Source organism: Protopterus annectens, chromosome 1.part0, assembly GCF_019279795.1.
Source record: "Protopterus annectens isolate FY-2018-M chromosome 1.part0, PAN1.0, whole genome shotgun sequence".
Classification (NCBI taxonomy): domain Eukaryota; kingdom Metazoa; phylum Chordata; order Ceratodontiformes; family Protopteridae; genus Protopterus; species Protopterus annectens.
In genome coordinates this window covers 878,189,859-878,202,103 of record NC_056725.1, presented here as the reverse complement: position 1 = coordinate 878,202,103, position 12,245 = coordinate 878,189,859, and the positions used below count along the sequence as shown (strand labels likewise).

The 12,245-nt window shown below is 43.0% G+C and overlaps 1 protein-coding gene across 3 annotated transcripts in view; it reads left to right on the top strand.

The window, feature by feature from the left end:
- SLC18B1 (solute carrier family 18 member B1) overlaps positions 1 to 12,245 on the top strand; it is a 1,776,356-nt gene that overhangs the window by 1,051,517 nt on the left and 712,594 nt on the right. The window lies entirely within an intron of this gene.

Sequence of the window (12,245 nt, the reverse complement as noted above, 5' to 3'; positions counted from 1 at the left end):
GTCCTACTGCAAGGACTGTGGACTAGGCCATAAATACTACTGGGATAAAGGCACAACTATAGGGATACCTCTGAGATATTGCTTATATAATGTTAGTAAGAGGAGAGAATAACAGAGGGGGGTGTAGAAACATGGCTGTCATGGAGTGTGTTAAGTCTGAAATTCTAATGTCCGCCCATACTACCCCCTGACTGCAAACCCATGAATGAATAGCCACAAAACTGCTTGTAAACCACAATGTGAAGGTAAAGTGACCAGATATATGAGTCCTGCCTCTGGTAACCAAGATGTATCTGTACAACTGAGAGGTATGGCCCCAGCAGGATATGGTCATTCCATGAAGCTGAGTAAAGCACAAGGAGGGGAACCCCAGCCAGCATACTAACAAGGTGCTGCACCATTTACAAAGAACCAGCAGTCTATTGTCTGTAGCTACCCCTCCACAATAGCAGAAGTGTGACAGAATGTGTAGTCTATATGCCTGAGAATATTGGTCTTAGCTTTTTCATCTTGTATTTCCCTGGTAAATAACTGTGAGCAAACAATGATAACTGTCAGTAGTTGATGATATGATACATCACAATGTAAAACAGTACATATGTCAGAAAATCTAAGCTACAACCAACCATGTTACACAAGCAGCACAGGCATCAATAGTTACAGTATCCCCCGTATGTTACGCCCGTTGTGTCTCCAATCTACAGATATTCTGCAGAAACAGTTTGGTAGGTGTAGTTATAGCACTCAAAACCCTGAACTGGGGTCCAACCCTCCCTGGAATGGATGCACGCACTCAATATAGAAGGTCATACTGGGCATACTCCTACACTTAGAGAAATGAAGTCTGTGTCTGACAACACAGTGGACTACAGATATTGGTTATTCGCAGATGTCTGTGCACACACACCAAATTGTACACCATTGATACTTCACACACACACACACACACACACACACACACACACACACACACACACACACACACACACACACTGGATAGGAATACTCACACATATCTAAGGCCAACATAATATAATATGTCAAACATACATACAGAGACGTGGGGAAGAGAGAGACAGACAGCGACAGAGAGAATCCCATTATGAGGTCTTTCCCACCCAGTACACATCCCATTGGCCAATATCACATGATGTGCTGATGTCATTCACTGTAGAAATTCCTTTGGTTAGCCACCAGCCTTATAGTCTCAGTGGTGCTTGTGATAACTGTGTAACACTACATTACAAACAAGTATCGATGTAGCAATTGTAATATCAGGCCTGTCAAATGTAAAGTTGTGTGTCAGTGTTCCTCGATGAATGTGGTTGAGGCCATTCACACTCACTACACTTCCCTTACCCCTCCTTTAGCACTACTGCTGATGTCACTCACCTTCAAAGATACCTTTGGACAGCTCTCCCCTCTTTTAGCACTGCTGCTGATGTCACTCACCTTCAAAGATACCTTTGGACAACTCGCCAACATATAAGTGTCATGGTGCTTGCGATAACTGCATAGTACTATAGTGTAGCACGCTACTTAGGTAGGAGTTCTAATCCCAGTCCTGGCAACTGAAAAAATGTCTGTGTTTGTGTGAGAGAGTGTGTGTTTCTTTGTAGACTCTGATTTTGTGGCCATTCACATTTACTACACTTCCCTTATTCCTCCATTAGCACTGCTGCTGATGTCACTCACCTTCAAAGATAACTTTGGACACCTCTCCAACATGCAAGCTCCATGGCACTTGCGATAACTGTGTAATACTGTAGTGTAGCAAATGAGTTAGCTAGGAGTTCTAATCCCTGTCCTGGAGAGTGTGTGTGTGTCTTTGTAGAGACCTGAGTTTGTGGCCATTCACACTTACTACACTTCCCTTACCCCTCCATTAGCACTGCTGCTTATGTCACTCACTTTAAATGATACCTTTGGACAGCTCTCTAGCATATAAGCTCTGTGAAGCTTGCAATAACTGTATAATACTGTAGTTTAGCAAACTAGTTTAGATAGGAGTTCTAATCAACTGTGAAGATGTGTGTGTTTGTGGGAGCTGGTGTGTGTCTTTTTGTAGAAATCTGATTTTTGTGACCATTCACATTTACTACACTTCCCTTCTTAAGCACTGCTGATGTCACTCACATTAAAGGTATTTTTGGAGACTGTTCTGCCTGTAAGCTCTGTGGTGCATGTGATAAATGCAGAACAATGTAATAGCAATAACTACATAGGTAGGGGGTTGGATCTCATTCCTGGCAAGTGCCTGTGTGTGTACATGTATGTGTCCCTACCTTAAAAATTTTGACCCCATTTATACCCAGTACACTTCTCAGTGCCTGACTTTAGCAGTCTTGCAGATATCATTCACCTTAGAAGTACCTGCTGGCAACCCTAAATCATGTAAGGTCAGTGGTGTGTGTGGTAAATGTGTAACATAATGGAATGAAAACATAGTTATCCCTACTGGCAAATGTAGATGTGTGTGTAGGATAAAATATTTTGTGAAATTTCTCACCCACTACATCACCCAGTGCCAGTATTTACAAGGGCTGGTGATGTTACTCACATTAGAAGTAATTTGGGACAACATCCATCCTATAAGCGCTGTGGCACGTGCGATAAATGTGTAATACTGTGGTAGCAATACATAGCTAAGTAGGTGTTCAAAAGTCAGTATCGGCAAGTGTGTGTGTGTGTGTGTGTGTGTGTGTGTGTGTGTGTGTGTGTGTGTGTGTGTGTGTGTGTGTGTGTGTGTATGCGATAAATGCGTAACACTGTAGTAGCAATACATAGCTATGTAGGGGTTCAAAACTCAGTACAGACAAGCGTGTGTGTGTGTGTGTGTGTGTGTGTGTGTGTGTGTGTGTGTGTGTGTGTGTGTAATAAAGGTTTCCATTGGGGGTTTGCTAAATTATTATTAGTATATGTCCCAATGTCCACATTACAAGGCCAACAGTTGTCAAACACCATAGAGGTTGGTGTAGGCAATCCACAGCCCTAAATGTGTGGTGCCATGTTCAATGACTATGTGAAAGTATGGATTTGTTAACAATATAGGCAACCCTTCTAATACTCAGAGACCACCCTCCACCCATGAATCATACACAAACACACTTGGCTAAGCAGCAACCACTATATCAGTAGTTCTCCTGCAAATTGCCTAACAGTGCCCACGGTGTGATTGCAGTGGACTCCATGTCAAATGGATGACCAGACATGACTGGTGTCACACAGGGTATGGACCTATGTCCTCTCATGTTTGGAATCTACCCTTCTGAGGTGCAGGAGAACACAAAGGCACCCTGGCTGGTAATGTTTGCATACAACAGTAAGGTGGGTGGTAGCATTCTCAATCCATGTGATGTTGACATCACACCTAGCGGCCACTTGACACTTATGACTGTTGTCAGAACCCTAGAAATTACCTCAACACCTTTATTCTTTATTCTTCTCAGTTCATTGTTATTCAGTGTAGAAGTCTTAGCCTAGAGAGATTCTCTGTGCCTTAAAGTCTTAGTCCCTTATCTCTGAAATTATTTCTGCTGAATAGTTGCATACTAGAGCTGTTTGGCATACCCTACATCAACTTTATTACAAGCAGAGATAAGTACAAACTTGCAGTGTTATAAGATAGTACTGAATTTTATTTTTTTTTCTGTTTATTGTTTCATTGAATATTGCGTTAAAAATACTACTGCATTTATCTGCTTTTAATTGTGAGCTGTCTCTCAGTTCTGTCCCTATCTGCAGTTATTTATTCTTCTCACTTCATTGTTATTCAGTGTAGAAGTCTTAGCCTAGAGAGATTCTCTGTGCCTTAAAGTCTTAGTCCCTTATCTCTGAAGATATTTCTGCTGAATAGTTGCATACTGGAGCTGTTTGCCATACCCTACATCAACTTTATTACAAGCTGAGATAAGTAAAAACTTGCAGTGTTATACGATAGTACTGAATTTTATTTTTTCTGTTTATTGTTTCATTGAATATTGTTTATTGTGTTAAGAATAGTACTGCATTTATCTGCTTATTTTTTTTTTTTGTTTACTGAAAATTGTGAGCTGTCTCTCTGTTCTGTCCCTATCTGCAGTTAGTTTTCCCCACTCACCCTCCCTGTTCTCGTTGTGGTATTAATCTTGTTTGCTTTGGAATTGACCGCCCCTCCTGTAAATTTGTGTTTGACCACTCCTCCTGGGCCCATCTCATTTGCTCACTCAACCGAGTACAGTGAGATCATATTTTGATTTCAGACACTCCTACCATTCCCATATGTTCAGCCCTGTCCCAGCTCTATCCAAGTCTAGTCTCATTAGCTCATTCTGCCTAATACAGAGAAAACATTTGAGTAGGCATAACCACTTAGGCCCTGAACTTGTCTGATTGAAGACTGCTGGAACACGGCTCACTTCTGAGGTTTTTTACTGGTTAATTGGGTAATTTGTTCAAATCAGTTTGCTTGTTTTTCATTGTTATATATAAAAAAAAACAATTTGCACTTTATCTGCTTTTACTGTATTTGTGTTTCTTCCTACTTAATTACCTTATTTTGCTTTTGCCTCTTATTAAAAGTACTCAATTGTGTTTATTCGCTGCATTTATTACTGCTTGGTAGTAGCCTGATTAAATTGTAACTGTTATTCTAAGTCTTTTGGTTATTGCACTTGGGCTTCAGACCAGTTGTTCTACATTAAGAAGGTATGTGGTCTGCACTGTTGTAGCAGAACAGGTAGCTTACATCCTTCTAAGTTGGGAATTGCTGATTGAAGGCTCACTAAAAGTGTATTAGTTCTGGTTTAAGCACTTGGGCTCCAGGCTAGTTATTTTACATTAAGAAGGTTTGTAATCTGCACTGTTGTGGAAGGAGAGGCTAGATTCTACCCTTCTGAGCTGGGAATTTCTGGTTAAAGGCTTACTGTGCCTGCTCATTTGAGCTGTTTTTCTGATATTGGTGTGCCTTATCTGCTGTAGCATAGACTAGATTCAGGCCTGCTGAATCTAGCTTTGTTTGTATAACTTGAGCACTAATCCAGGCCATCTTTCTTGGAGAAGGTTCCCCTGCACCCTAGTGGCAGGAGTGTGCAGTTAGAACTTGTCAGATTGAAGACTGCTGGAACAGGGCTCAGTTTTGAGTTTTTTTACTGGTTAATTGGGTAATTTGTTTAAATCAATTTGCTCGTTTTCTATTGTTATATATATATATAAATTGCACTTTATTCATTTGCTTTTACTGTAATTGTGTCTCTTCCCACTCCATTGCCATATTTTGCTTGTGCTTCTTCTTAAAAGTACTCAGTTGTATTATTCTGCTGCAGTTATTACTGCTTGGTAGTAGCCTGATTAAATTGTAACTGTTATTCTAAGCTTTTTGGTTTAAACACTTGGGCTTCAAACCAGTTGTTTTACATTAAGAAGGTTTGTGGACTGCATTGTTGTGGCAGGACAGGTAGCTTACATCCTTCTAAGTTGGGAATTGCTGATTGAAGGCTCAGTGTCTGTTATTCTAAAAGTGCATTAGTTCTGGTTTAAGCACTTGGGCTTCAGGCCAGTTATTTTACATTAAGAAGGTTTGTAGTCTGCACTCTTGTGGGAGGAGAGGCTAGATTCTGCCCTTCTGAGCTGGGAATTTCTGGTTAAAGGCTTATTGTGCCTGCTTATTTGATCTGTTTCTTTCTGAAATCTGTGTGCCTTGTTTGCTGTAGCCACAAAGTTAGTAGTTTATTGACCATTTTGGGCTAATTTCTATTTCTTTCATTTCCCTGCTATAAAAACCACATTTAAGCCGTTTTACTCGCTGGACAATACCGGTTAGCTAGGGTTAAACTATTCCCAGCTCCACGAAGTCTGCTCTTCAATTTTTCTCTTGGAATTAGACAAATGTTCAACTTAGGCACTCAAACCATTCATTTCACAGCCCAGCTCAAAACTCATAGCAAGCACTAATTAACCATAGCACTACACCCCCTATACTGTCCAGAAGGACAAGGCTCTATTCATCCCTACCAGCTAATCAGTAAAACAGCTCACTTTACTTATTCAGGCATGTCCAAAGGGCAGTTTCAGGTGTACTCTCCAGTCCAACTGGTGACTCTGGGCATTTTGAGGCAATGTTACAACTGCCTCTTGTACACAGACAACCCTCCCCTCCTACCACCAAACACTAATATATGTGAGAGATGCAATTATACAGCTAAACTGGAGGCAAAGCTCTCTCAACCCAAGATTGGAACTGACAGTCAAGAGGAGAAGGAAAATACGTGCAACACACCACCAGTCTCACATAGATCTACTAAACCAACACTGGCAAATAACACACATAAATACATGAAAACATACTCGGTGGCTCTAAATAAAAATCTGCAAAAGCAACAGAGACCTCCAAAGAAGACACCCAAGCAACCTCCACACCCCATCACAAACCACAAAACACTCAGTGTGCCATGTAATCACAGCCCTTAAGGCAAAATAACATATCCAATGCATTAGTAATAGGTGATTCTATAGTCAGGCACACTGATGTCCCACTAACTATGCTGGACAAGGAGAAGGTTACAGTTAGCTGCCTGTCGGGTGCCAGGATCCGCTACATAACACAAGCACTCAGGTCACTCCAGAACAAGTACAGATATGACTATGTCATTGTCCATGTTGGTGTGAATGACCTGAGATGTACCTCCCTGGACTACATGAAAATAGACATGGTAGAGCTCTCTGATCATGTAGCCCAGGCCGGTATGACCCTGACCCTGAGTAGCATCCTACCCTCACCAAGAACGATGCCACAGTATAAAGAAAAAATGATCAATTTCAACAATTGACTAAGTTTCTGGTGTGATTCAAAGGGGATCCAGTATCTGTCCACCTGGGATGACATGCTCAATAAGCAATGTTGCTCTGCAAGAGATGGCTTGCACCTGTCACCCTTAAGCTTTTGAATACTGGCCAAGGCTTTTGCTGCCCCCATAGTGCCTTTTTTTAGGCAAGGCTCAAAAGACAAACCCACCACCATAAATAGCACAAGTAACCAAAAACAGAGGGTAATGCTACTCAATGCCAGAAGTCTAAACCTCAAAATGCATGCACTTGAGGCACTCCTCAGTATGGAGAACATCGATATCTGTGCAGTAACAGAAACCTGGTTTAAGGCTCCAGAGATCACCCCAGCACTACCAGGCTATATCTCATACCATACTTTTTGGCCACAGAACCTGGACCAAAACCCAAAAGGTAGGGGTGTATCCATATTCATCAAGTATACCCACACCTCCAGGTTAGTGGCACAGCACAATGCCTCAGAGATCATCCATGTGCAACTAACAATGGGCAAAACTGCAATTCAAATTGTAGTTTGCTACAGATCACCCACCATGACCCAGGACTCCCACTCTGCATTTATGGAGACACTGGAAAATATGAAGGTCCTACCAAATGCCCTAATATTGGGTGATTTCAATTACCCAAACATTAACTGGGAGAACTACTCAACTCCCTTGCCCAATGCTTCCTAGAATTTATAAACTCGAATGTCTTGGATCAACTGGTCAACACTCCCACCAGAGATGACAACATATTGGACCTGGTCATTACCAACATGAGCGACCGGTGTTCTACACCGGAGGTCAAACCCTCGCTGGTTAAATCAGACCATAGACTAATTACTCTGGATATCCACATTCCACCCCCACCCCCAATCAAGGAAACCACCGTGAAACACTTTTCAAAAGCAAACTTCACATTACTTAAGACCGAGGTGGAAAGGTTCACAGCCCCCATGCTAAAGGACAATGCTGTCCAAGCTGCTGAATCCCTTACAAAGGCACTCTATGAGCACTCTATGAGCACCTGAAAGAATGCATGGATCATGCTATCCCAAGAAAAAACAAGACTCACTCCTCCAAGAAAAAGAAACCAGTCTGGTGGACCCCTGCCATAAACAAGCTATACAATAGGAGGAAACTAGTGCAGAAAAGAGTAAAATCTCAAGAAGGAAAGACATCCCTGATCAGTATCAGCAAGAAACTATGATCCCTCATAAAATCATCCAAGGCTCGAAAGAAAAATTGCCAAGGACTCCAAAGATAACCACAAAGCATTCTTTAGCTATGTCAAGAACCTAAGTGGAAACTCTCAGATCTGCTCTGAGTTAGTGCAGAATGGCACAAAATACACTGAACCGAGTGATATTGCCAACATTCTCACAGACAGGTTTAGTGCAAACTTCACCCTCCTCTCACCCCCTAAAGGGCCCATAACCATACCAGAAGAATGTAGTGCCCCAGCAATCACTGACACACAGGTTAAAACAGCCCTATCCAAAGCCAAAAATACAGCTTCAATGGAACCAGACAGTGTCCCAGGCTGTGCCTTACACGAGTTCCAAAATTAACTAACCCCTCGCCTAAACACACTGTTCAAACTCAGCCTCTCTATAGGCTATGTACCCATAGAGTGGTGTACAGCAACAGTTATCCCGCTCCACAAAGGTGGAGCCACAACGGACCCCGGGAACTATTGCCCTATAAGCCTGACTAGCCTGGTCTGCAAGGCTATGGAGTGCATCATCATAGAATTCATTAACAGAGACATTGGGAACCTTCAAACAATGGGCCCTACCCAATGTGGCTTTGTTAAGGGCAAATCATTCCTCCTAAACCTGGTGGACTTCTTTGACACAGTTACCAAGGCTTTAGATGAGGGAAAAGAGGCCCACACAGCCTACCTAGACCTTGCAAAGGCTTTCAACACCATTCCCCATTCTGGTATTATAGACATGCTCACCAGCCTGAACATAAACCCCTACATCACAAGATGGGTTGCCAATTGGCTCATGGATAAAACCCACACAGTGAAATTTGCAGGCTCTAGATCCAACTCTAAACCAGTTACAAGTGGTGTCCCACAGGGCTCAGTCCTGGGACCACTCCTGTTCGGTATATACTTCTCCGAGGTACAGACAAGCACAGGAGGACTATGTCTGATCAAGTTTGCAGATGACTGCAAACTGGGAGCCATAACTGACTCTCCAGCTGATACAGACATCCTCCAGAAGGGTCTCACTGAGATGGATACCTGGTGCCAAAATCATGGCCTCAAGCTAAATGCAAAAAAGTGCATAAGTCATCCCCTTTGGAAAAAACAAAGTACCTATGAACTACCACATACGTGGTAGTCCCCTAAATACAGAAGATGTAATAAGAGATCTGGGGACCCAAGTAGATAGTAATCTCTCCTTTGATAATCATATTGCCAGGGTGGTTAGAAAATCCTTCTATGTGGCCCGCCTAATCACAAAAGGGTTTGCATCTAGAACAAAAGAGGTTATTGTGCTCCTCTACTCATCACTCATCAGACCCATCATAGAGTACAACGTCCCATTTGGGATGTACCTTACAAGACACCTGCAACAGCCGGAAGGACCACAGAAGTACCTCACCAAGAGGATTACTGGACTCAAACATATGCCCTATGCAGCCTGATGGAAGAAACTCCAGCTGTACTTAGTTGCATACCACTTACTCAGTGGTGATCTCTGCCTGACATACAAGGCCATGTTAAACCCAGAATTGATGGACATGCTCCACATAAAAAAAAAAAAAAAACAAATCCTCAGGAGCCACACGCTCTAGGGATCTAAACCTCACCACTATGATAAATAGGACATGCTGGAGGGATAGATTCCTGTCCCAGAGACTCCCCATGCTTTGGAACAGGATTCCAATCTACATTACGCAGAGCCCATCACTAACACTCTTCAAGAGAAACCTTGACGAGTGGATGGGAAACAGAAAATTTACCCCGGGGATCACTGCAGCGGCTCTGCTGGACAGAGGCACAGGGAACTAATGGCTCTGTTGGGCCAAGGCACAGGGAACTAATCTAAGGGGGCGACAAAAGCCAACACATTCTGGCTAGGCTTATAGATGCCCTCGAGCAGATAGCCTAGTACTTACCTATGAACCTATAAACCTATGAACATCCACACTTTCCTAGGCTAAGAACACAGCATCCATGGGACCTGACAACATCCCAGGCTGTGTTCTGCATGAACTACAAAATGAACTGGCACCCCACCTAAGCACCATGTTTAATCATAGCCTCACGTCAGGCTTTGTGCCCACTGAATGACACACAGCAACAGTTATCCCACTCCACAAAGGGGGAGCCACCACTAACTCTGGGAACTACCGCCCCATTAGCCTAATGAGCCTGGTCTGCAAGGCCATGGAACATATCATCATGGAACTTATAAACAAAGACATTGGTAATCTCCAAACTCTGGACCCCACCCAGTTCAGGTTTGTAAAAGGCAAATCATGTCTCCTAAACCTGATAGACTTTTTTGAAGCAGTCACCAAAGCTATAGATGAAGGTAAGGTGGTTCAAACAGCCTATCTAGATCTCGCCAAGGCTTTTGACACCATCCCCCACTCTGGAATTATAGATAATCTCACTAAACTAGGTATAAATCCGTATGTCACAAGATGGGTTGCCAACTGGCTCACTGACAGAACCCACACTGTGAATGTAGCAGACTCCAAATCCGACTTCAGACCAGTGACAAGTGAAGTACCACAGGGTTCAGTCCTCGGTCCTCTCCTGTTTGGTATCTACTTTTCTGAAGTACGGGCTAACACAGAAGGCCTTTGGCTAATGAAGTTCGCAGATGACTGCAAACTAGGAGCCATAATCAAAACTCCTAACGATGTGGACATCCTACAAAAGGGCCTCACTGAGACAGATGCCTGGTGTCAAAGCCATGGCCTCAAGCTCAATGCCAAAAAGTGCATTGTCATCCCCTTTGGTAAAAACTCTGTACCCATTACCACATAGGTGGTAGTCTACTTAACACCTAAAGTGTAATAAGAGAGATTGGGACACAGGTGGACAGTAGTCTCTCCTTTGATAATCACATCGCCACAGTAGTCAGGAAATCCTTCTATGTGGCACACCTTATTACAAAAGGTTTCTCATCCAGGAAAAAAGAGGTCATTGTTCCCCTCTACTCGTCACTCATTAGACCCACTATAGAGTACAACGCCCCTTTTGGTATGTACCTCACAAGACATATACAACTGGAAAGGCCGCAGAAATACCTCACAAAGAGGATTACCATTCTCAAACAGATGCCCTATGCAGACCGTCTCAAAAAACTCCAGCTTTACTCCATCGCATATCGCCTACTCATAGGCGATCTCTGCCTAACATACAAACCCAGAGATGTTGGACATGCTCCACTTAAGGAAATCCCAATCCCTCTGAGCTACATGCTCTAAGGACCTAAACTGTGTCACCACAATAAACAGAACATGCTGGAGGGATAGATTCCTGTCCCAGAGACTTCCCATACTCTGGAACAAACTACCTATCTATATCAAACAAAACTCCTCATTAGCACTCTTCAAGAAATATCTTGATGATTGGATGGGAAATAGGAAATTCACCCTGGGGATCACCTCTAGGGCTCTTGCTCAACAGGGCCACAGGAAAATAATTTTCTTGGGTGGCGGAAGCCATGTTACCTTTTTGGATAGACTTATATAGGCCCTAGAGCCAATAGTCTAGTACCTGCCTATGAACCTATGAACCTATGCCAAGAGATGTGCTGCCATTACCTTTGGGAACACAATGGCTCAAATGAAGTAATACATTGGTGGTAGTCCACTGACTAGTGACATTGTTATAACAGAGTGGGGAACACAGGTTGACAGTCAGCTGCCTGCTGACCACAACAGTGCCACTGACATCAGAAAGTACTTTGATGTGTTACATCTCCTGACTAAGTGTGTGTTATCCAGCAAGTAAAAGGACATGGCACCCTGTTCCATCCCCTTAGTAGTCCAATCAATCTGTACAGTGGCCCATTTGCCATGTTCCCCACTAGACACCTGCAACAACTGTAGAGTCTACAAACATACCCCACAAAGGGAATACAATGCCTTATACACATGGCTTGTATGGACAGACACCACTAACTTCACTGAATACCTCCATCATGCTGTCAGTGTAGGTGCCAGCACGACCTCAGTTACATAGCCAGGTCTTACCAAACTACAACCTGAACCACTGTCTTACCAAATGTTAGCAACACTTGCAGAATCTATAATGCATAATGTTGTTCTACCACTCTGGAGGTGTGTGCATCCTTAATGAATATGGAAATACCACCACCGTTGGTGCTTCAGTCCAAGTTCTGCAGTGCAGCCAACAGCTGTGGAATGAGTTATAGGCTGGTAGTGTAGGGGTGCTTCCTGCTGCCT